General features: G+C 42.3%; 1 protein-coding gene across 1 annotated transcript in view; it reads right to left on the bottom strand.

Moving 5' to 3' along the window:
- The window catches only part of LOC311054166 (voltage-dependent calcium channel subunit alpha-2/delta-3-like), a gene marked incomplete at both ends in the record, with an annotated part of 378,193 nt that overhangs the window by 214,195 nt on the left and 137,007 nt on the right, over window positions 1-26,991 (bottom strand).

Raw genomic sequence — 26,991 nt, 5'->3', positions numbered from 1 at the left:
CTGGTAAACCCTCCCTTCGGAAATCTCATTTCCATTTGATTTCAGGAGTGAGTCTGGCCTGATCGCCCATTCTGCAATATTGGCTGTGTACACCAAACGGACGAGCCTATCAGCGTCGTCGCACATCGTTCTGTGATTGACAGCGACAGTTGGCCAATCAGGTGGCGAGTTCGAGTGAGCCCGAATGGCACCGAGTGCAGCCTGAATGCAGCCGACAAAACACGAACGGCAGCCATCTTTTCTGTCCGCTATTTTCTCCGCTGTTTTTTTACTTCAAAAAGCTCTCAACTATTTTGAGGCACGGAATTTACTTATAAGATATCATTTGGATAGAATTTAGTTGTTTAACTTCATATATGTGGTCAATTAATCATGACAGAGCCTATTTAAAAATATAAATTCAGAGAACCGGCCGGGGCGGGCAGTGACACACACATGTATCCGAATAAGGCAACCTATTTTGGGCATGGCCGTCTCAAAAGTCCCGTTGCGTCACATTAGTCTGGTGAACTGCTGATTGGCTGAAGGGGAAAAAAGATCATTGGCTGAAGGGGTTGTCAGTCAACGGTATTACTCCCGCCCAACTCCAGCCCACAGCCAATATTGCAGAATGGGCGATCAGGCCAGACTCACTCCTGAAATCAAATGGAAATGAGATTTCCGGAGGGAGGGTTTACCAGGCTACTACAGAGGTGCCACCGAGAGCATCCTGACCGGCTGCATCACTGCCCGGTATGGAAACTGCACTATGACCTCAACTGCAAGGTAATACATCAGTGGTTGCCAGCTTCCTTACACACTGGACATTGTATCAGAAAAGCTTGCAAGCTTATGAAAGACCAGAGACACCCCAACCACGGACAGTTTCAGATGCTACCAGGTGGTATGTGGCTTCCTGGTTACAGAGCCACTAGCAAAAAATTGTTAAAACCATTTTTATGAATGATCAGGTCAGGAGTTTAAAAAAAAACTAAAAAAAAGACGGAAAACAGAAAACGGAAAACACTAATTAGTTATAGTTAGGGGAAGAAAATAAAGTACATTGGCATGAAATGTGAATGAGAATATTTAGTCAATTATATGGTATCATGTGGCGTCCAATCTGGTGTGGGCTGCCAGAGGTTGCTGGAACATGACCTTCCAAAGCCTGCACTCATTTGCTCAATCCATCCATCTCCATGACCTCTCTGGCCTCTGTCTGTCTGTCTGTCTGTCTGTCTGTCTGTCTGTCTGTCTGTCTGTCTGTCTCTCTCGCTCTCTCTCTCTTCACAGGGAGCCACTGCGTCTTTATCTTATTCTCCCCAAGAGGGACATGAAGCCGAAAGACAGGCTTAATTAAAGCTGATTATCACCTTAACGAGCTCTCCAATTCTCTCTCTCTCTCTGCCCGTCTCTCATGCACTCTTTCTCTCTCTCTCTCTCTGTCTGTGTCTCTGCATCTTTTTTTCCAAACTGAGAAAACCAATATACTGAATTGTACAGAGTAGAGAGTACAGAGCACATACTAGCAAAAGTACAGATATGTGAGCACACACACACACACACACACACACACACGCACACACACACACACACACACACACACACACACACACACACACACACACACACACACACACACACACACACACACACACACACACACACACACACACACACACACACACACACCAATCAAGCAGTCACAAATTCAACAAAGGATCGTCTGCGAGTCTTATTGTTCCCTTTTATATCTTTCAAACACCGCATTTCTTTTTAATCATTCTTCCTCTTTTCATTTGAGTCATTTCACCCTTCCTTCATTTTTCATTTAGCCAACAAAAAAAACAAAACAATTTTGACCACTATGAATACACATCACGTTCCTTTAAATTACATTCAGCGTGTGATATGATGAGCAAACGCTTGTGATCCCCTCCATTTCCTCACACCCATCATGATTCCTCTTTTCTCTTTCTGCTTCAGCCTGTGTGTTTCCTTAACCCATTGATACCGGAAACGCATTTGTGTAACCACTTTAACCATTATTGTATACTTTGGCTATTCAAAAATAAGCTCACAGCGTGGCATCGAGTGCCGCGCTATGAGCTTGAAGATCTGCTATTTTTAAAAAAAAGAAAGATTTTCAATGTATATATTTTCTTAAAGCGAACGTTTGTAACTCAAACGCCCTGGAACAACATATTTTTGAGATGGGGGTCCACGGCCAAATAAATATAATTTTGAGGGTCCTTGACATGAAGAAGTTTGAGCACCACTGATATTAAAGCAAGTAAGCAACACAAGTTTTTTTTTTTTAAACTGTTAGGATTTAGAAGACATTTGTATATTGTCTATGGTGTGAAACTTTCAAAATATCATGTTTCTTTTAAAAATAGCAGATATACAAGCTCATAGCGCGCTATGAGCTTGTAGATCTGCTATTTTTGAATAGCCAAAGTATAAGATGTTAAAGTGGCTAAAATGCCAGATGCTTTCCCGGTCTTAATGGGTTAAAGCCGTTATTCAGCTGTGACCTGCTTCAACCCTTCCATCCTGTCTCTTGTGTTCCGCTATCCGCTATAACTCGTTGTCTCGGCTGTTGTCTACCTGCTACTCCAGCTCCATCTTTGAAGAGAAAAAGCACAGAGTCCAGTAATTGGCTTTATATTTCTTCAACCTGCAGTGAACTGGTAAGTCCGATATAATGGACTGACCGATATATTATGCAAAGTAGATAATTACGCACATTGTTGATAAAGATGTGAGTTAAAACATGTAGTGTTACAAATCACTTCATGAATTCATTTTTTAGCGCTATAGCGGAAGCATTTAGGATCATCAATTTAGCACTCATCTCCCCATACAGATGCATATTCACAGGGGCGTAGCACCAATTACTTGTTCAGTGATCATATCAGTCTAGACACACCTACTGCATCCGGTAAGTTCACACACACACACACACACACACACACACACACACACACACACACACACACACACACACACACACACACACACACACACACACACACACACACACACACACACACACACACACACACACACACACACACACACACACACACACAGATGCAAACACACTGATCATTTCCGTATCCGTTCTAAACCGGAAGTACAAACTGCAATGCAAATTGATCTCACCCACACGTAGTAACAGCGGAAGAAACCTTTTTTGTCTTGAGAGGGGCCCACAGAGAGGCAAAGGCAGAGAGAGAGCCTCAATCATTATTTTTATACAACGGTCGCTAAATCTGTTTTATTCAGGTAATTATAATTCAGTTATGACACAAATAAAAATAATGATAAAAAAAATAATATATATATATATTTTTATTTTATTTTTTTTTGCTTTTTGCTTTTCGAGCCCCCCCCCTCTTGGGCCCTAGTAACTCTGTCCCACTTACACCCCCAGTGTGACGCCCCTGCATATTCATGTAAATATGAGCATATAGGCATACACCTAGAGAGTAATGTTTTGCATGTCCAAGGCCACGTTTACACGGCAACCATCAGAACAGAAAACGTTGTTCCGTTCTCACTTTTTATTTTGAGTTTACACAGAGAACGAAGCAGTGTGGATGTCAGGTGGCAGTGACGCACTGCCAGATAGACATGTCACACACGCGTTAATCTCTCAAGAACGGATTCAGAGCTGCGCTACTGAAGCTCTTTACATCTGTGCATTCACTTCCCACTGGAAACAAACCCAAACTCCTTTAGCAATAGTGTCCTCAGAGCCGACAAAACCACGAAAAGTTAGTAACGTTTAAAGTGGTACTTAAAGTGGTACTTTAAGTCAAAACATGGAGTACTTTTTCCACCAATGAATGCTGGCTAAAGTTACCTACAGAAGGAACTGTTACTGTACAGTATATCTTTTGCACTGGACGCAGTGATGCGTCGCGGCGCGTTGTCTCAATTAAACCGTCTGCCGTCATAATTGTAGTTGTCTTAACCCTTTGACACCGGGAACGCATCTGTGTCATTTTAAGATTTGTTTGGCAATATAAAAATAGCATATATAAAATCTTTAGTTTGAATATATATATGCTTTTTTTCTGTTTTTTCTTTTTTACTTATGTTGCTATATTATCAATGGTTTTCTAACTTTTTTCTTGTCAAGGACCCCCAAAATAATATGTATTTGTCTAATATATAATAATACTATTTTGTTCCAGGGACCACCAGAAGCAAAGATTTGAGTTAAAAATGTATATAAAAGATTTGCAAACATTTTCACGATTTTTCTAAAACATAGCAGATCTGCAAGCTTGTATATCTGCTATTTTTGAATAGCCAAAGAAATCTTAAAATGACACAAATGCGTTCCCTTCCAGGCCTCAAAGGGTTAATGGATGATATTTAAAATGCTCAAATATTAACATGGCATTAATTGGCTCTCCTCTTGCTGCACACATGTAACGTGGTCTACTCAGCACTGAAATGCTTGCTAATTACTGAAGTAAAATATGTGAGTACTTAATCAACCACAGCAAGTTCCCCGACCATGTTTATAGCCATGTCATGGCAAATAGCACTCTATGCAAAAAGTGTCAAGCAAACAAGCCCTTACTCATGTTTTATTCACAGAATGCCAACCTAATCAATGTAACCACCAAGCTACTAGCTACGCATTAGATAACATGCTGAGCTAAACATGTTTGCTCACCGTAGGCAGAAGAATATATGTTAATGTGCAAACAGAATAAAACATAAAATAAAGATTGTTTGTGAGTCCCAAACCTCGAGTCCAAGTCAACTCTCAAGTCTTTTGACAATGATTCTCCAGTCACTGTGTGCGACTTTAGTATTACTCGGGTCCAAGTTACAAACTCGAGTCCTCATCACACACACACACACACACACACACACACGCACACGCACACGCACACGCACACACACACGCAAACGCACACGCACACACACGCAGAACAATACCTTTAATAACGTTCATCATCTCGAGGCCCACTGCCCTTGTCTGACATATAGAGACGGTGACAATTACTATCGATTCAGTTGGGAGACCCAACTACAGCCAAGCAGACGTTTATAATACCCTAATATAAGTCTGTGGCGATGGAGAGAGGCAGTCACAAAGAAGGGGCCACAGAGTGAAAGATGGAGATAGAGAGACATAGAGCATAGGATACGAAACAGAGTGAGTAGAAAGATGGAAAACAGATAGCACGAGAAATGAAATGAAAGGGAAATGAAAAAAGAGAGAACAGAGATGTGAAGAGGGAAGAAAATAAGGACATACTTATATAGTATACAGATCCTATAGAGATAATGTATACATTTGAATATTGTTAATTTTCTTCCGTAATAATTAAAAATTAATGAAAGTGAATCTTTCATATATTCTAGATTCATTGTGCATAAAGTGAAATATTTAACACCTTTTTTTGTTTTAATCTTGATTATTATGGCACACAACTCATGAAAATCAAAAATCCATATCTTAAAATATTAGAATATTGCATGAGACCGCTCCAAAAATATATTTATAATACAGAAATGTCCACCATCTGAAAAGTATGTTGATGTATGCACTCAATACTTGGTCTGGGCTACTTTTGAACAGATTACTTCATCAATGGGGCATGGCATGGAGGTGATCGGCCTGTGGCACTGTTGAGGTGTTATGGAAGCCCATCAGGTTTGCTTTGATAGCAGCCGTTGTATTGTCGAGTCTAGTGTCTCACACCTTCCTCTTGACAATACAACATAAGGCAGCTCTCCACCACACCGACATCGGCCCCGACTCGGCGGCGGGAGGCGTTGGAAAGCGTCTCCTGCCGACAACCTGTTGTAGATGTGACGTTGGGTCGGGACTTCTAGATTACCGTCGATGAACGACCGAGTCCCGACCGGTCAGTGTTGATTTCGTCGACTAAAACTATGACGAAAAATGTTCGTCGACTACCTTTTTTTCACTGACGAAAACTACATCAAATCTAAATAAAAAACTAAGCTATAATGACTAAAACTATGAGTAAATGTATTGACAATTTCGTCAACAAATAAAAACTAGACTAAAATGTTAAAGAGAGACTAGTGGAGAAGAGATCCAGTAGAACTAAGACAAGCCATTTTATGGTTGGTTGCGCTAGGGTGTGCATGCTGAAAATAGCCGATCTACAAGCTCACAACGCGTCGCGCTGCGACGCGTTGTGAGCTTGTAGATCGGCTATTTTCGGCATGCAACCGAGAGTACAATCAGCCATTACGACGCCATCAAGGCACCGCCAAAATATATTTTAGTTTAACTAGACATTAACTAAAACATTTCAGATGACTAAAATAAACTAAATGGAATTTTATTCAAAAGACTATGACTAAAACTGAATCAAAATTTGTTGTCAAAATCAACACTAAAACCGGTAGAGCCGTCGATAGCCGCAGGGTAGTGAAGAGGGGGGAGAGAGGGGGGGGGTAAAGGTGTGGTCCGAGCTGCAGTCCGGTCCAGTGTTGCCAGATTATGTGAGTGAAACAAGCCCAAAAGAAGCTCTTGAGCCCTATTACATCAGCTATTTTCAAAAAATAAATAAGCAACTACACTTCAGAAACAAGCCCAAACTAAAGCAACCCGCAACTATGAATATTTACAAGCGACTACAGGAAAACAAGGCCAAAGTCGCTTATAATAAGCAGACCTGGCAACACTGACAGGATCTTGCAGACCGGCGCTGTCAGCTTTAACGCAATGTGTGCATCGGCAGACAGTTTGTGCTAAACTTTTGCCAACAGACTGCCAGTCTGTTGTAGTCTGAAGTATAGTCCAGGGGTCTTCAACGTTTTCAGGCCAAGGACCCCCTAGCTGAGAGAGAGATGAAGCAGGGACCCCCTCTATATTATATAAAATGGTGTTTCAGATAAACGTTTGCTGCTTTTTCCCTCTACACCTACAGTATAACTCTTTGCCAAAAATAGCCGATCTACAAGCTCACAACGCCTCGCAGCGCGAGGCGTTGTGAGCTTGTAGATCTGCTATTTTTGGCCAAAGTTCTCCTCAGAAAAGCGATGCTAGGGTTCAAGTGGTTAATGTAAAAAAAAGAAAAACATATCACAAAGATTTGGCGGACCCCCTGTAGTAACTCTGAGGACCCCCTAGAGGTCCCGGACCCCCTGTTGAAGACCCCTGGTATAGTCTGTTTGGTGGCGAGTCACCTATAGATTCTCTGTGGGGTTCAGGTCAGGCCAGTTGAATGGTCAGTTAAGCACAGTAATAACCATGGTCAGTACACCAATTAATAGTAGTTTTTGGCACTGTGGGCAGGGAGAGAGAAGGAGTGAAAGGAACCACCAGAGGCATTAATTGGTGAAAGCAGAGGATTAAATAAATGCATGAGTAGCCTAATGTTGCTGAGAAAGGAACATGTAAAAAAACATCGACATTTATTGAATTGGCTAATTGACTTATCTAAATTCACAGCGTGCGGGCTGTAATTGTGATTAAAGCTGTAGCAATCAACTGGCAGTCCTCAAACGTCCGTGCGTGCGTGGTGTGTGTGTGTGTGTGTGTGTGTGTGTGTGTGTGTATGTGTGTGTGTGTGTGTGTGTGTGTGTGTGTGTGTGTGTGTGTGTGTGTGTGTGTGTGTGTGTGTGTGTGTGTGTGTGTGTGTGTGCTTTAGATTCGTTTTTTCTTTCCAATAACGTTCAGCATGTTTAAACAGATGCTTTGATGTTTACTTGGCATTGCTGGTTTCTTTGAGGCATTCAATTGTTCTCTTTGCACACTCTCTCTACCGATGTGACTATTTACCTTGTTTGTTTACAAGAGTTCATGCTTAGTCTGCTGACTCTGATCCCAAAGCGGAAAAGAGCTTCCGCTTAAATGCCTAAATTGTAACGTGTGCGTGTGCGTGTGTGTGTGTGTGCACGCGCAGTGGTGGAAAGTAACTACAGTAAGTATATGTACTCAAGTACTGTACTTAGTACAATTTTGAGGTATTTTTACTTTACTGGAGTATTTCCCATTTTCAATACTTTTACTTCTACTCCACTACTATTATTTGAAAACTTTAGTTACTACAGTAGTTACTTTGCAGATATAAATCATTACATTATAAAACATCCATTAACCACTTTGTGTGTGTGTGTGTGTGTGTGAGAGAGAGAGAGAGAGAGAGAGAGAGAGAGAGAGAGAGAGAGAGAGAGAGAGAGAGAGAGAGAGAGAGAGAGAGAGAGAGAGAGAGAGAGAGAGAGAGAGAGAGAGAGAGAGAGAGAGAGAGAGAGAGAGAGAGAGAGAGAGAGAGAGAGAGAGAGAGAGAGAGAGAGAGAGAGAGAGAGAGAGAGAGAGAGAGAGAGAGAGAGAGAGAGAGTGTGTGTGTGTCCATTTGCGCCCATGCAGCACATGGTGAGGGGGGCATATTGCACCATCAGCCAGGTATTGCGGGGCATACGCATGCCTTCACGAGGCAGGTTGTTCACATAGCGTTTACGTGTGTTTTGCAAGACTTTGAAAGATGGGGTCTGTGTGCGCGCCGGGCGCGTGTGATTCCAATTATGCCTATTCCAGCAGTAGAGAAAAAACCTGACTAGGCAATGTAAAGGATTTCCCCGGTGGCACTTAATGCAGTGCCATGAACACAATGTTAACAACCCACTCTCTTCTTAGCGCATGCAGCCACGCATCACACATCACGCTGAGAGGTTACATATGTACTGTCATCACCCACTCACACACACACACACACACACACACACACACACACACACACACACACACACACACACACACACCATGGAGGCTGAGCGAAGGGCAGATGAACCAAAGGGGGATGACAGATGGAAAAAGGGGAACTGAACACAAGGGAGAAGAAAGAAAAAGAAAAAAAACATGGTTTCACTTTTCCTGTCGTTTTCCTGATGTTCCACGAGAAGCGCTTGAAGGCCAAAATGGGGATGTTTGGTTCTATAAGCATTTTGGAGGAGTTTAACCCTCTTTAAGACCTGGAACGCCTCTGTGTCACTTTTTGATTTGAGCTAAGAAGCATTATTTTACACTTTACACTTTTTACACTGGCTATTCAAAAATAGCAGATCTACAAGCTCATAGCGCGGCACCGAGTGCCGCGCTATGAGCTTGTATATCTGCTATTTTTGAAAAAACTTGAAAATGTGTGCAAATCTTTGTCTTTTAAAGCAATTTATTTTTAACTCAAATCTTTGCTTCTGGAACAAAACATTTTCAGATGGGGGTCTGCGGCCAAATTCATATAGTGTTGGGTGTCCTTGACATGAAAAAGTTTGAGCACCACTGACACAGAAACGTATGTTTGTGTCAATATGAATGTGTACTATATACACTATGAGGCACTTACCACCACACACTTCTGCATATGCGTGCACACGCACACACACACACACACACAGTAAGCACACAGAGGCTGTGTACCTTGAAAATGGTCTCTTGCTGCATAGAGTACAGCAGCCAGTGAAGAGCGCCATGTGTGTGTGTGTGGGGGGGGGGGGGGGTGTGAGAGAGAGAGAGAGAGAGAGAGAGAGAGAGAGAGAGAGAGAGAGAGAGAGAAGATGTATGCAGAAAGTTAACCGTGACACACTAGCCTCTGGCATTCACTTTTAACTGCCCCCCCCCCCCTTTCTTTCATGGTTGAGGAAACGAGCAAGTTACTATTCCCACAGTGTGGAAAATGGGCACTGGCAAAACAACCAGGGGACATCCTGCCAGGTAAACAAGCAGGTGCAAGGGCAGGAGAACAGACTTGAAAGTAAAGCACCGGGCGACACTTTCAAACGCTAGTATACGCTTACGACACTTCGACATGCGGCTTAATTGTTCCCTCCCTCTCTGGGGAAAACAAAACAAAACAAATGTCTAGCTAGGAGTGGAACAGTTAATTGAATTTATCAAACTCATCGATGACAAAATAAAATATTGGTAATTCAATAACAAACAATTAATACACTAAAAATAATATAAAAGTAATCAATATAATAATCGCTACGAACATAATCGATGAGCATGGCAAGTGCTACGGGCTCACCTCTTCAGACTCCACCTTAGCCCGTAGCACTTGCCCTATACAGGGGTTGACACTAATGGTTGCCGACTGCCCGTAGCAAGTAAATAAAACATTCGGGCAAGTGGAGTTTTCTTTCAGGTTGCCCGACGGGCAAGTGCGTTTGAATGGGGAAGCAACTGTCTTCATCAAATATTATTGGTTATTCACGAAGAACAAATAATGCTACCTTTTTACAAGTAGCAGTTGCGCTCATTCAGATTTTCAAAGTGACTGTCGCCACTCGACAGTTATCGATTGGATTTAACATTAATTTGATTTACTTCTCGGGCAAGTGGGCATAACCTTTGGGCAAGTAGAGCTTGACCTGTACTTACCCGACGGGCAAGGGCCTCTGACAACTTAGTGTCAACCCCTGCTTATAGTCTTGCTGACCTTGCGGTCCAAAATGTAATTTAGATAGCATATTATGTAGACAGGTGCCAGGTCATAGTCATAGTCACCAAGACCTGCCATCCTATAGTTTGTATAGTTTCAATTTACAGATCATAGATTGTTTTGATATTATACTGCTTAGACTGGTTCTTGGTTTACCTACTGTATGATCTTAAATCAGAGTCCTGCACGGGTCCAATTTTGAGAACCCGCGCCCGCCCCGCCCATCAATAATCAGATCCGTAGACCAACCCGTCACGCATGATTGTTCCAAAATACGAACCAGACCCGCCCCGCCCGTCAAATAAATGACCCGTTGTCCGCCCGTTTACCCGTGATTACATGCAGAGTAAAATGTAACTCCTATTGAAAAGTGCGTTGAAAAAGATAGCAGCCTTCAACAACAGCGCTACATTCAGTGGTCAGGTTCGTACGCGCGCGAACGCGCATCTACGCAGCACACGTGTCGTTAATTACGTCGTCAGATGGTTTTAATTTGAAGGTTTAACAGGATGTTCAATGTGTTTTTGTGAGTTAAGATAACTGAGCAGCGTGCTCCATGCAGTTGTGCTGTGTTAAGTTACACAAGTGACGTTGTTTGGGCGGAAACAGTGCTCTCTGATTTTCACAATAAAATGATACCCGCCCACGATTAGTTCAGTACCGCCCGTCCCCGTGATCTTATCAAAGTAAAATTTTCACCCGTTTTCACCCGTCTAACGCGGGTATCCGCGGGTAACCGGCCCGTTGCAGGACTCTGTCTTAGATTGCTATTTCTATGCATTTGATGTATTACCTCGTGTTTGCCTTGCTTACTGTAAATAGCTCTGGATTAAGAGCGTCTGCTAAATGCCTGAATAGCAAATTGTTAATTGATAGTTGCAGCCCCACTTCTAGCAAAGCATTCATCTTGCCCCTGCAACATTATAAACAACCTCAGCAAACATGCATTTACATAGCCACAACATGACATACGCCCGTTCCTTTTAAACTGGGTTAATCCATTTAGACCGGGAGCGCATCCCTGTGTCATTTTTTATATTTCTTTGGCTATTCAAAAATAGCAGATCTACAAGCTCATAGTGCGGCACCGAGTGCCGCGCTATGAGCTTGTAGATCTGCTATTTTTTGGAAAATAATCGTGAAAATGTGTGCAAATCTTTGAATATATATATATATATATATACACATTTTAACTCAAATCTTTGAATCAGGGGGGTCCCTGGAACCAAATATTTTGAGATGGGGGGTCCGCAGCCAAATACATAGCATTTTGGGGTTCCTTAAGTTCGATATGATAGCAACATAGGTTTTTTTCAAAAAACCGTTAAGAAGACATTTGTAAAATCACAGCGCGGCACTCGGTGCCGCGCTATGAGCTTGTATATCTGCTATTTTTTTCCCGGTCTTAATGGGTTAAATGTGGCGAATATGTTCTAGCGCACGGAATGAAATGGATGAAAGCGGCCGTACGCTTAATTGGACTTGACAGCGTACACATTCATGCTCAATGTAAATTACACGTCACATGGTGCTTCCATGCCCGTGGCCATAGTGAGGGATTGTAGTCGTGGCCAATCCTTTACGGCACGCTTGACTGTCATCCACTCTGAATGCACACAAACCAACCAGTGTAGACAAGTCTCTGTGTGAATAGAGGGATCTGACTGCTGCACAAAAGAGTCTTGAGGAGGAGATACAACCTTGAAGAGGCTGTTTATGTTTCCGCGTAACGGGTCTAGTGTACCATACTGTATGTCGGATTTAAACCATTACAACTGGGAAAGCATCTGTTGTCATTATAGATTTTAGCTATATATATCTAACTATATAAATGGCGAGCAACTTCCGTGCCCTCGGTGGCGACACCCCACAGCTCTGTTATCGAGTAAACACAACACCGTCAGACCACATGTCGCCAACACTGTCGCCACGGCGGGCGGCCTGAATTTACGTTTCGCGTAGGGCACCTGGCATGCCTCACTACACCGTTCCCACCTCGCAACATAATTAATTCTACTCACCAAATGTCGGACACAACGGAAGTGGAAGCAGCTTCCTACCGCTTACCGTGCGTACCACCGAGGCCAACACAACACGACGGCCCGCCATTGAAAATCCCCAAAACAACAAGAGCACGTTGCTCTGCTCTGCTCCACACACCAGGCTAGGTTCATGACACCAAAGGATTAGCCAGTGATGTCATCATTACTGGTCAACACACCAGGCTAGGTTCATGACAGCAAAGGATTCGACAGTGATGTCATCATTATGCAACCCGGAAGTACACATCGCCGGCATTGGGATGCCAGGTTGGGATGCCACGCCAGAAACAAGCAAGAACCTGCATGATTTTTTTTTTTTTTTTTTTTTTTTTTTACCGTTTGGAGATTTTCATCCGACGACTTTGGCGCGGACCACCAGGGGGTCCGCGGACCCCCTGAAACATAAAAAACATTATTTCTTCCCAAATTTTTTTCTCAATTTTTTTACTTTTACATTACAACTTTTTTTTTTTTTTTTTTTTCCCAAATGTTCATCCCATATATACACGCGCCCACGCTGGGCCCCGTGCGCGGCTAGGGGTTCCGGACCTCTAGTATATATATATAGCGTATTGGTTAGGGTGCCCATACGTCCTCTTTTAACACATTGTGTGCCGAAAACGGTCCGGACCGTTTTTGACCCAATTTTATTTTTATACGTGGGGCCCACGTGGGGCGCTCTAACGAAACTTTGGGATCATCCAAGGAGTCTCTGAGAAGGAGAGGCCGGATGTGGATCCATGTCAAAAATCCTTCCGGTCGGCCTCTCCAATGTTAACTCCTTGACTAAAAGCTTAACCGGACAAGTCCTCTTTTGGGGGGGCTGTCCGGCCTCGGGTGGAAAACGGAACGCTCGTCCTAAAACACACTGCCCCCCAGGCCTTCTCGCTTAGATAACATTATGCCAAGAAAAGGTCCGTTGTGCCATATATACGTAAGACTGGGAGAGGGATATGCTTATGGCAGTACCATTAACTTGTATGTATTTATATCTATATATATACAATTTGAATCCTGCGCCATGTCGGTTGTCCGTATGCGACGCCAGTGTGACGGTGTGACGTAATCTGACATCACGATGACAACGCCAGTGTGACGTAATCTCACGACAGCATGACATCACATGACATCACATCCTACCTATAAATTCTAGGATGCCGTCAGATCGCACCAGTTCGACGGCTTCCATAGTGGGTTTTGGTCATTGGAGAGGTGATGCACGTCACCTCTTTCTGAAGTGGGTACTTTCAAAGCCTGCCGTGGATTTAGGAGAGCACAAAACTCTCTCTCACACTGTGAGGTGCCTGTAAGGTGGCACTGCAAAGTGAACGACGCGTCACGCTAGACGTTCGGGCCGCGTAGCGGCCCGAACTTCTAGTATTATTACATTACTTATTTGAATTAGCATTTAAAGGATGACTTCACCGATTTTCAACCTATCTTCATATAATTGGTCCTCACTAATACTCATGATAAAATAGGTACCATTTTTTTCTACTTGGTCTGTGTCTCATAGGAGGGCTGTGGACAGTCCAGAAAACCGTCTACCAGTGACATCATCGTTAGGCATGATTTTTTTTCCCAACTAGATTTCACATTTTTTATTTAGAATTTTATTAACACGAGAACAATGGCTTCTTTTATTGCATTGCAACTTTCCAGGAATAGAAAGCCTGCAGTTTCTATTAGCTTGGATTCCCCATTGATGATGTCACTGGTAGACGGGACTCTGAACTGTCCACAGCCCTCCTCTGAGACACAGACCGAGTAGAAACAAATTGTACCATTTTATCATGAGTATTAGTGAGGACCAATTATATGAAGATAGGTTGAAAATCGGTGAAGTCGTTCTTTAAGAGGTCATGCATTGCGAGATACTGTTTTACCGCAATTAGTTTCAAGGTTGATCACAGATGAAGGACGAATCAAAATCACATTATATTTCTTATAAACTCATTATTTGGTTTATTACATTGTTTTGGCAGAGGTGTGACAAAAATAAATGACACTTTTATTAACCATGAAGGCATTAGGTATTATTACAATTTATAAACTTTAGCATTTTATTCATATTGAAACTTTGTAAATGAATGGTACATTTTGCTCTGGTAATCCACTATAAATCCACCCCTCCAGTGGGATGAAGGGATAAAAGTTAAAACTACTCATTTTGGAGATTTGATCTAGATTACAGCTTGGATTGGATTTCCTGATCCGATCGGATATCACAGTAATCCCAATCCTGTTTTTTTCTGGTTTTGAACAACCCAAACTCTAAATCTGATCCGCTTGGATAGGGATTAAAAGTTTTGAACTACTGGGGTAATACCATACACCTTAGTCATTTGGGGGTGTTGTACTCAAGTACTGTACTTCAGTGGTTCTCAAACGTTTTTGTGCCAAGGACCCCCAAATAGACACTTATTAGACCGCGGACCCCCAATTGAAAAGATAAGCCAGGGAACCACATAATATAAGATTTTTACGGCTCTCTAGCAGTGCATTCAACCATTTTACTTTCAAGGACCCCCAGTTTGACATGCATTAGGCTACGGACCCCCATTTAATGGCATGTATGTCTCTGGGACCCCAATTCATATTGTAAAATCAATGTTAATTTAACTCTGAGAGTGTACAAATGGAACCAAATGGACCCGTTACACTCTCAGAGTTACAGACCCATAAGGGTCCATTTGGCCCCTGTCCATCATTTAGCTGGGGACCCCCTGGAACCGCCTCAAGTACCCCTGGGGGTCCCCGGACCCCACTTTGAGAACCAATGCTGATTCCGATACGTTTGTGCTTTTACTCAAGTGCATTTTGAATACAGGAACTTGTAACAGAGTATATCTAGATTGCAGTATTGATACTTTTACATACAGTAAGTAAAACATATGAGTACTTCTTCCATCACTTGGTACCGCCCAACAATAGGAGGAGAGAGAGAGAGAGAGAGAGAGAGAGAGAGAGAGAGAGAGAGAGAGAGAGAGAGAGAGAGAGAGAGAGAGAGAGAGAGAGAGAGCTAAAACAAATCCTGCCTCGGACTCCATTTTCACTAAACATCGGGATCGGTGATTGGCTGTTGCGGTCTCCCCCCCCAACTCCAAGCAGGGATTTAATTGGCTGCAGAGAGAGAGGGCAGCAGGGGGCACTGCTCTGTTGCCCCCCCCCCCCCCTATTTACATGAGCATTGTGGGTATGAACGAGAGAGAGAGAGAGAGAGAGAGAGAGAGAGAGAGAGAGAGAGAGAGAGAGAGAGAGAGAGGAGGAAGAAATCCTTAACCCATTTAGATCAGGAAAGCATCGTGTCATTTTAGATGTATTTGGCAATTCAAAAAATACGTCTGCAAGCTCATATGAGCTTGTAGATCTGCTATTTTCTGCTATCAGATCTACTATTTTATTTGTAGATCAGCTTCTTTTTTTTTTTTAATGTATTGTGGAAATTTGTGTTTTAAAGCGAACATTTTTAACTCCAATCTATGCTTCTGGGGGGTCCCTGGAACAACATATTTTGAGATGGGGGGTCCACGGCCGTATACAAATAATTTTGGAGGTCCTTGACATGGAAAAGTTGGAGCAACATACTTTAATATCAGAATTTAGAAAACACTTTTAAATATGTATTTGGCCGCGGACCCTCCCTCCCATCTCAAAATAGTTTGTTCCAGGGACCCCCCCAGAAGCAAAGATTTGAGTTACAAATGTTTGCTTTAAAAACATATATATTTTTCAAAGATTTGATACATTTTCAAGATTTAAAAAAAATAGCAGATATACAAGCTCATAGCGCGGCACTCGGTGCCGCGCTATGAGCTTGCATATCTGCTATTTTTGAATAGCCAAAGAAATTTTAAAAAATGACACCACAGATGCGTTCCCGGTCTTAACGGGTTAACAGATTACCATGCCAATTTCACATGGGAGCAAAGGCACTCTGGAAAGGACAGATAAGGGAAAATTCCTATCAAACTGCTGCCAGCCAAATATAATATGTATCCAGTAGCCGAAAAACACACAAACAGTTTATAATGAAACCAAACAGCGTTTGGAGGAGAGTCGTCACCAGCCTACAGCTAAACAGTGGATGGATGTAGTATTTTTAGTGCAGTTGCTGGTGATAATTACCCCTCTATTCACTGTTCCGAGGGAAAGCACAATCACAAAAACATGCCACCACCGGTGTTGTGCAAGCCGACACACACACACACACACACACACACACACACGCGCGCGCGCACGCACGCGCGCTCGCACGCACACACGCGGGCGTCACCTATGCAGATACGTGTAAACAGGCAGAAAACCATGCACAAAAGCATTCTGGATGGTAACAGCCCACTAAACATTTTCATTTTATGTTTAACCCTTTAAGACCGGGAATGCATCTGTGTCATTTTAAGATGTCTTTGGCTATATAAAAATAGCAGATATACAAGCTCATAGTGCGGCACCGAGTGCCGCACTATGAGCTTGTAGATCTGCTATTTCTTTTTTAAATTGTGAAAATGTGTGCAAATCTTTATGTTGAATATATGTATACTTTTTTAAAGCGAAAGTTTTAACTCAAATCTTTTTACAAATTCACTAAAAAAAAAAAACCTCAAAATTATACAAATGTCTTGTAAATCCTAACAGTTTTTTTTTTCCTAAAGTTTTTTTTCATATTTTTTTTACTTATGTTGCTCATTATTATTATCAATGGTTTTGTGTCAAGGACCCCCAAAATAATATGTATTTGTCCGCGGACCCCCTCTCATCTAAAAATATTTTGTTCCAGGGACACGATTTTTCTAAAAATAGCAGATCTACAAGCTCATAGCGCAGCACTCGGTGCCACGCTATGAGCTTGTAGATCTGCTATTTTTGAATAGCCAAAGAAATCTTAAAATGACACACATGCGTTCCTTTCCCGGCCTAAAAGGGTTAACACAAGTTTGGTCTTTAAACTGGTGGTCTTTGTAACAGGTTACCTTGTCAACAAGAATATCTCACAATAAATGCACAAAATCTGTATGTATACTGTCTGTAGGTTAATTCAATCATATTTCATTATGTTTAACGTGGGGCACAAAGCCCTGCAATTTGGTTAAAAGCAAGGTTGAGAATTCATACGTAGTCGTGCTGTCTATTATATTGTTGTTTCATCCTCATTCTACGACTCATTCTCTACCCTTCGTTCTCCGTGTCTATGTTTTACAGTATCAGAAGAGTACAAGTACTCTCCTCCTCCTCCTCCTCCTCCTCCTCTCTCATTGCTCTCTCTCTGTCTCCATTATGAGGTCGTCTCCTTCCAGGGAAGCGTCAGCCGCGACATACGTACATATGTGGGTGGGTGGATGGACAGACAGACAGACAGATAGATAGATACCTTTATTATCCCGCGGGGGAAAAATTCAGTCGTCCAGAGGCGGCACAGCAGTTAAAGGAGTAGTTCACCCCAAAAAATGACTTATTTTCTATCAATTACACACCTCATGAGGCCTTGAATACATGGAGATGTTTTTGAGCCAATAATTGGATGACCGGGTGGCTGCTCAGTAGGAGACTCAATGGAGAGCTCACTGACATCAAATGATTAGCTTACTGTAGGAATGTGATAAAAACAACAACATCTCCATGTATGCAAGGCTTCAGGGGGTGTGTAATTGATAGAAAATAAGTCATTTTTTGGAGTGAACTACTCCTTTTAAGGTAAAGAGTAAGGAAAAGAAAAAGTACTGTTGTATACAGCAGGCAAAAGTGGTGCAACAGAGAGGCACCGGGACGCCCCTCGATACAGGGGAAGGCTCTTCAGGTCAGGACCTTGGGTCCTCAGTTCCCCAAGACCACACTGACGACAGTGACAAGGACTATACACAAGTCCTGACTAAATAGGCTCTATGCACAGCAGCCATATTGGACAGAAATTGGGCCCCTTCCTTGCTTCCTTCACAGGTGTTACCAATGATACTAATGAAGGCTCTGTTCCCTTTAGTGTAGCACAGTGGTTCTCAAACTTTTTTAATTTCAAGGACCCCCATAACTCTGAGAGTGTACAAATTGGTTCCATTTGTACACTCTCAGAGTTACACCCTCTCAAGGAACCTTGAGGGTCCCTGGACCACACTTTGAGACCCACTAGTATTTCTAGTGAGCCAACATGCACAATATCAGCACCCTGCCTCTGTTTGACCAGAATGGAACAGAGCCTTCATTAGTATCATTGGTAACACCTGTGAAGGAGGTCAGAAGAGGCCCAATTTTTCTCCAAAAGAGAGAGAGAGAGAGAGAGAGAGAGAGAGAGAGAGAGAGAGAGAGAGAGAGAGAGAGAGAGAGAGAGAGAGAGAGAGAGAGAGAGAGAGTCGCACAGTCCAACTGTACCACTGGCATTATCCTGAGTTGTCCATAGCAGATCATTCCACAAGCTATATTACTTGTCCACCATTCAAAGGTTCTGCTGCTCGAGAGGACACAGTACATGTCAGATGAGTGCACTGGTGCGTGAATGTGTGTCAGTGTACACACAGAATTATTGCACAAAGATTATTGTCAGTATTTAGGGGGTTTAGGGACCCCCACCCACCCACCCTCGACAGTGGTCTGACACTGTGAGGTACAGTCCAGTCCAGTCCTGTTCCCAGGACCATGGTGAGCTAAGCCACACACACACACACACACACACACACACACACACACACACACACACACACACACACACACACACACACACACACACACACACACACACACACACACACACACACACACACAAACACAAAATAGCAGATATACAAGCTCATAGCGCGGCACTCGGTGCCGCGCTATGAGCTTGTATATCTGCTATTTTTTGAATAGCCAAATAAATCTAAATGCGTTGCCCGTTTTTTAATGGCTTAAACACAAGCAAAGTTTGAGACGCTCCAACGTACTGTATATCAACTGGGTGTATTAGTGGTGGCTGTACTGGTGGGTGTTGTGGCTTTTATCAGCGATGTGCATTATCACCTCCAGACGGTATATGTGTGGATGGAACTTCCCCGGCATCAGCCCCCATCAGCCCTGTGGCCTGGTGTCATTAACGCTGAAACAACAGGACACTCACTTTGCTGGCCTTCATCTCATCTCTGCCAAGTAATTACCGCCATAAAGCACCCGCTGTGAGAGAGCCCACGCGCTCTTAGCTATACTGGCCTGTGTCCTGTGCTCACACACACACACACATACAGAGGCAAACGCACACACACACTTTTGCATTACTACACTTGTGAGGACATCAGCGTTTTAGGACGACAATTTTCTTTTTTCTTTTTCCTTTTTTTCTTTTTGATGAATTTGATCCCACTATTTTGTAACCCTTTTTTCACCCGGTGAAATGTCTTCAACAGGGGGTCCTCAGAGTTACTACAGGGGGTCCGCCAAATCTTTTTTTATTTTTTTACCTTAACCACTTGAACCCTAGCATCCCTTTTCTGAGGAGAACTTTTGCCAAAAATAGCAGATCTACAAGCTTGTGAAATTGTATCTGCTATTTTTGGCAAAGATGTATAGGTGTAGAGGGGGAAAAGAGCAGACCAAGTACACACACGTTTGCATTACTACACTTGTGAGGACATCAACGTTTTAGGATGACAATTTTCTTTTTTTTTTCTTTTTTCTTTTTGATCCCACAATTTCGAAACCCTTTTTTCACCCGGTGCCAATTTTCTAAGTGATCCTGGGCGCTACACTCCCCCCCACAGCCTAGGGAGCCCAAGGCCGAGCTCATGCCTCCCTTCAATGCATGAGAGCCAACTGACCTTCTTATCACCTGACAGGGGGGGAGTTTCCCCGGTAGGACGTACAGTAGCGCGTGGAAGGAACACGTTATTACAGTACAACCAGTTCCCTTCCCCTCCATCAGGCGCCCCAGCTGTCATGGGGGAGGCAGTATGGACAGGGGTGCACATAACTGGTGCGCAGGTGCGCATGCGCACCCAAAATAAATAATGCGCGGCACATCAGACGACGCGAGGCGCTTTTGCCTACCCAACAGCATCAATTTCCAAGCTTTTATTTTTTAGCAAAACTAAAAAATAAAGGCCTGGAGATCGAGGCTAGGAATTTACTTCCTGAAGCCACACTCAAACAATCACGCTAAAGCACGCGTCGGCCCCATGTACAGCCATTAGGCACAGGGGTAGGGGACGCATGCTGCACGTGAGTGTGTGAGTGTTGCCTCGCATCCTGACACACAGAGACACGCAAAATATGCCGTGAATATCCCAATCTGGCGGATAAAAGCAGCGCAGCACAGGGCACCAACCTTGGGGCAGAGCGCCCTTTTTTCTCGCGCAGCGCAGCAAACACTCTTGTGTTTGCGGGTGCAAACGCAAGTGCAAACACAAGAGTGTTCTGATTAGTCGAAAAATATAGTTTCCGGGGGAAATAAGTAGGAAGGAAGTCCCGTCCCTATAGACACTCTCTGCATTAGGTCGTGACCAGGCTTTTCTCTTTGCAGATGAGTAAAGGCTGGGACTTTCTAAGGCTGAGAGAAGGCTGCGAGAAAAAGGCTGAGAACGAGGCTACAAACATGTGCATTCCTACCTGGCAAACACATGCTGACACATGTCTATACGACCGCACGTACAGAAGACAAGATATAAAGGTGAAGTCCAACGCACTTCGGTCAACTTTCGAGCAGAAGGGTTCTGGTGCGAACAACAGTGTTGGGCAATTTTACTCAGGAGAGTAATATGTTACTTATTACATATTACTCCTTAAAAAAGTAATAATATTATATTACTTGTTAGTTGGAATCAAGAGTAATATATTATATTACATATTAAATTACATATTACTTCCCCCCCACAAAAAAAAGAAAAGAAGAAGATGAACAGCAACACAATCTGTTTAGTCAGCTCCTTTTAGAACTGAATCCATTTTTTTGGGAATAAGAATAATGATAATAAAAGTCACCAATGAGCCAAAAAGGCTATAAAATAAAGCAGCAATCTCTCTTGACCTTTTAAAACAAAATGTTTTCAAAAGGAAGCCAACAAAACCTGAGTAAATCTAAATCTGGGTAAAATGTAAAACAAGACATCATCCGGCCGGTGCCAGCAATAGGTGCCCTTTTGAAATTCCAGCCCCTGCCTCTCCAAATCCCTCTGCACGTCTCTGCTGAACATGTTGAAGACCCCCTTGTCTAAACAATACACCTGTATAGTACAACAGAAAATAGCACATGCATATTCCACACACTTTGGAGGTCTCTAAAAAAACACCAAACTGGCACCATATCAGAGAAGACATCTCAGAGTTTATACTGCCAGACGAAGAGATGACAGCCTCCCCGGTATGCCATCCAATCCATTGTTATTTTATCACAGCGCCTGCTAAAACCGCTCAGAGCTTATCTCAACACAGAGTGGGAGAATCCACAACATTGCAACGTGTTGCCTACACTGCAAGCACAATAAAGCAATGTAACGAGAGAAGGGAGAAAGACAAGGAGTAGACAGTATTTTTTTTGTGTAAGTGTTTGTTTATTTAGTTATACGTACAAATGGATAAATTAACACGGAGGGTTTTTATTGTGTGGTGTTTAGAATCAGCCCAGGACAGCACTCAGGGGTTAGATTAGCAAATTGATCCACTTTAATGGTGCATGACGGCACCGAACCACAGGGCGTTCAGTCTAAGACACACGCACAGGAATAGAGATGCATGAAAGCAAGCAGGCACGCATGCGCGCACACACACACACACACACACACACACACACACACACACACACACACACACACACACACACACACACACACACACACACACACACACACACACACACACACACACACACACACACACACACACACACACACACACGCACGCACGCAAGCATCAGGGTTATTAAAATAGTTGCACGGTAAATACTCCCAAGCCGGCTTACTACATTACTTCCCTTTTTGAAACTCTACTTTGCCCCTCCTACATGAATGAAGTATTTTGAAGAGTTTGGTGAGAAGTGTTCTCACTCCGGCAAAAACACACTACACACACACACACACACACACACACACACACACACACACACACACACACACACACACACACACACACACACACACACACACACACACACACACATTATGGAGCCAGTTCTCTAACCATTTAAACCATGAAGACCTGAAGCCGTTTCTGCATGTCTCCTAAATCCCAACAGTTTTCTGAAAAACGTATGTTTCTATGTCAGTGGTTCTCAATCTTTTTAATTTCAAGGACCCCCAACATTATTATGTATTTGGCCACGGACCCCCATCTCAAAATATTTTGTTCCAGGGACCCCCCAGAAGCAAAGATTTGAGTTAAAAATGTTCGCTTTAAAAATATACTCAAAGATTTGCACACATGTTCACGATTTTTCATAAATAGCAGATCTACAAGCTCATAGCGCGGCACTCGGTGCCGCGCTATGAGCTTGTATATCTGCTATTTATGAATAGCCCAAAGTGTCAAATAATGTTTTTTTTAGCTCCAATCTAAAAATCACACAGATGCGTTCCCAGGTCTTAATGGGTTAAAAGCTGCTCAAATGGATTTTGAGGCAGAACCATGCAGAGGGTGGGTTTGGGGGTGTGTATGCAGATATGATTATCTGTTTAATTTTGCACAAGTCTTTGAAGCTGAGGGCGGAACTCCTCGAGAAAAGTTTTTTTTTACATTTTTGGCCCGCTCTGGGGTATGCAGCACGTGGGGGTGTGTGATATGAAATGATTTGCAATTTGTATTCAAGTACAAGCTGGATTCCACATGATAATAATGCTATCTGGGATCATTCCTGTCCAGAAATCACGAGACAGAAATAAAACATACTATGATAACTATGTCCCCATCTTCCATACGATCATTTTCTTAGTGATAACCGCTAGAATATGCATGCGTGTGTGTGTGAGTGAGTGAGTGAGTGAGTGTGTGTGTGTGTGTGTGTCTGCGCGCGTGCGTGAGTGTGTACGTGCGTGCGTGCGCATACAGTACTTTATTATAGCTATTATATTAGCCATTTGCCAGATGATCATAGCGGAGGCCCTCAGGGCTTTATACTAGTATCTATGCTGTTTTCACTCTACCTTAACCCATTAAGACCGGAGGCGATTCTTTAAAAAAATCTAAATGCTAACAGTTTTTGAAAAAAAAGAAATCGTCAAGATTTTTCAAAAATAGCAGATCTACAATCTCATAGCGCGGCACTCGGTGCCGCGCTATGGGCTTGTATACTGTATCTGCTATTTTTGAATAGCCAAAGAAATCTAAAGTGACACAGATGCGTTCCAGGACTTAATGGGTTAAATATCTTCGCTGAAAATACTGTAGTCGATCTGCAAGCGGATCTACCACCCATACAAGCCGATCTAAAACCCGATAGTGACGTGTACTGTGTAAGCTTGTAGATCTGCTATTTTCTGCGAGAGTTTTCCCCAGAATAAGGATGCTGGGGGTTAAGTGAGTTGAGTTGTGGAATTATGTATTATTATTATTATTATTATGTGCATGTACAATAACTGATACAAAATGATCACGTTTAATCACTGGCTTGTCAGTGATAACAGGGGGTTAAGTCCTTCATTCATCAGTCATACAATGCTTTTGCAACCTTGTTCATTTGAAGGTTTAGCTACAGTATAACGGCTGCTGAATAAACAGGGTCACTCTAGTTAATTTACAAAATGCTACAGTGACTGTTTCAGTCTCCATGAATGAATGATTTAGAGGCCTTCACTGTGGATGTGAAGAGAGAAACGAGGACTGTGAGAAATGCACCGACATTGAAGCGATGGCCATTGGGTTATCTAACTTCACAACAAAGAATGTATAAGTACCTACAGTATATACATTTGTGGGTCCATTTGGTTCCATATGTACTCTCTGAGTTACATTAACACTAAGGAATGTACTGTGTAACGTCCTATTAGCAGACATAAACACTAAGCGGTCTTCTCAAAGTTGTGCTTAAAGATTTACTCCAGTGATGACCCTGGTACAATCCTACCTGCCAACATAAGACTGGAAGAAATAAGAGGATTTTCTGGTGGGGGGCTTGACTTAGTATTCACTGACTTAGCATTCACTGACTTAGTATTCACTTAGTATTCACTGACGTAGTATTCACTGATTTAGCATTCACTGACTTAGTATTCACTATAGTATTCACTATAGCATTCACTGACTTAGTATTCACTATAGTATTCACTGACTTAGTATTCACTTAGTATTCACTGACTTAGTATTCACTTAGTATTCACTGACTTAGTATTAACCCATTAAATCCGGGAAAGCATCTCTGTCATTTTAGATTTCGTTGGCTATTAAAACATCTTGAAAATACGTGCAATTTGGCCGATTCTACAAATGTCTTATAAATCCTAACAGTTTACAAAAGAAAAATATGTTGCTATATCAGTGGTTCTCAAACCTTTTCATGTCAAGGACCCCCAAAATGATATGTATTTGACTGTGGCAGCGGTGGCCTAGTGGTTAGAGGGGCGGCCTTGATACCGGAAGGTCCCTAGTTCGATTCCCCAATTCATCACATCAATCATGAATCACCGCTGAATAGCCCTTGAGCAAGGCTTCCATGCAGGGTCCGGCTGGAAACAAGCTTCGTGCTTAGTCCGACACCCTGGGTAAACAACAAACTTTGCTTTGCTTTACTGCGGACCCCCAGCTCAAAATATTTTGTTCCAGGAACCCCCAGAAGCAAAGATTTTAGTTAAAAATGTTCGCTTTAAAAAAACATATATTCAAAGATTTGGAAAAAAAATCATGATTTGGAAAAAAATATCAGATCTACAAGCTCGTAGCGCGGCACTCGGTGCCGTGCTATGAGCTTGTAAAGCTGATATTTTTGAATAGCCAAATTATAAAATAGTGGTTAACATTATGGCCCTGGTTGCATATCAGTGGCGTGTGTAACACCCATGGACATGCTCACTTTTACCATAGAGTCTGGGTTGAGGTGACCATAATTAAGGCTATTTTCAGGAGAAATGACAATTCAGAAGCACAGCGGGAGAAAGGGTAAAAATGCATGAGTTTCCTGCTAAATTTAGGAATGTTGGCAGGTACAGTATGCAATCCATACTGTACAGCCCTGTACTTCCTGTTTTTTTAGCCGCCACCCTTGGTGACAAGTGAGATTGTCCTATTTTCCTGTGTTCGCAGCAAAACAGTGATCTTGATTGGGGAATATGAATCAGGTTTTATGTAATGGCTGGTATTAGACTAGCCTGGAATCTAACTTTGCTTAGAAGCGAAGTATAAAAAATAAATAAAATAAAAACGAAGGTAGCCATCAGTCTGGGTTCCAGGCTAGGTATAGACCATGGTTAATATAGTTATCAAACTAAAGCTAACAAAATAACTAGAACTAGAACTGACAAAACATTTTAGTTAACTGAAATAAAAACAAACACGAGGCTTTACAAAAAACGGATACCTATCTAAAAAAAACTAAACTGAAACGAACGAAAATCATAGAGAAAATGGCCATAGTTTTGGTCTCTGTTAAAAATTGGAAATATTTGCTATTTGTTCAAAAATAGCTAAAATAGCAACGAGCTCACTTTTGCTATATTTTTTCTGATTTTGTTGAATCTTGCCACTGAATAATCCACGTTACATTAATAAAACTAATAAACAACCAAACTAAAACAAAGCATTTCCACAAAATAAAAAAGACAAAATGAAACTAACAAAACAAAATAAAAAATAAGAGCGAATAAAAAATGTTAAACTATAATTCCCTTGGTATAGACAAAATGGCCTGTTGCTTAGAAAATTGCATTATGGGCATAAGGTTTATCATAGTCTATTATTGTTGTTTCTATAGACTATGATAACCAGCATGAATGTTTCCCTTCAATAATACATATATACTGAACATACATGCATAGAAAGAGTGCATGTGTTTGCTTTTGTACATGTACTTTACTGGAGTATTTCCAATTGTCTGCACTTTTACTTCTACACTATATCTCAGAGGCAAATAATATTGTACTTTTACTCCACTACAATTATTTGAAAACTTTAGTTAGTTACTAGCTTGTAGATCTGCATAATGAGTACTTTTACTTTTGGTACTCTAAGTATATTCTGATGCGGATACTTTTGTACATTTACTCAAGCACATTTTGAATACCGTGTATATCATATATGTTTCTACATTGCAGTATTGATACTTTTACTTGAGTAAGAAAATGTGAGTACTTCTTCCATCAGCGCATCACACCATGTCCGTGTCAGACAAAGGACACTCTGAGGAAACACTGAGGAACAGAAACAGGTCACAGGTGGCTCTGAACTGGCACCCGGAGGCGTACAGTATTTATACACTGTCAATGTGACGCTGTCACATGACACGACGAAAATAGCAGATCTACCAGCTCACAGCGTGGCGCTACGCGGTACCCTCTTGACCGGGGTCCCTCAGAGGTCTGTACTTGGAATCCTCCTCTTTTTTTCTCCTCTATACCACAACAACAGCCATTTTACAAGCTCAC

The sequence above is a fragment of the Gymnoscopelus microlampas genome (genome assembly GCF_963454915.1).
Source record: "Gymnoscopelus microlampas genome assembly, chromosome: 10".
Classification (NCBI taxonomy): domain Eukaryota; kingdom Metazoa; phylum Chordata; class Actinopteri; order Myctophiformes; family Myctophidae; genus Gymnoscopelus; species Gymnoscopelus microlampas.
The sequence above is the reverse complement of the archived record's forward strand: the minus strand, read 5'-3'. Positions and strand labels throughout refer to the sequence as shown.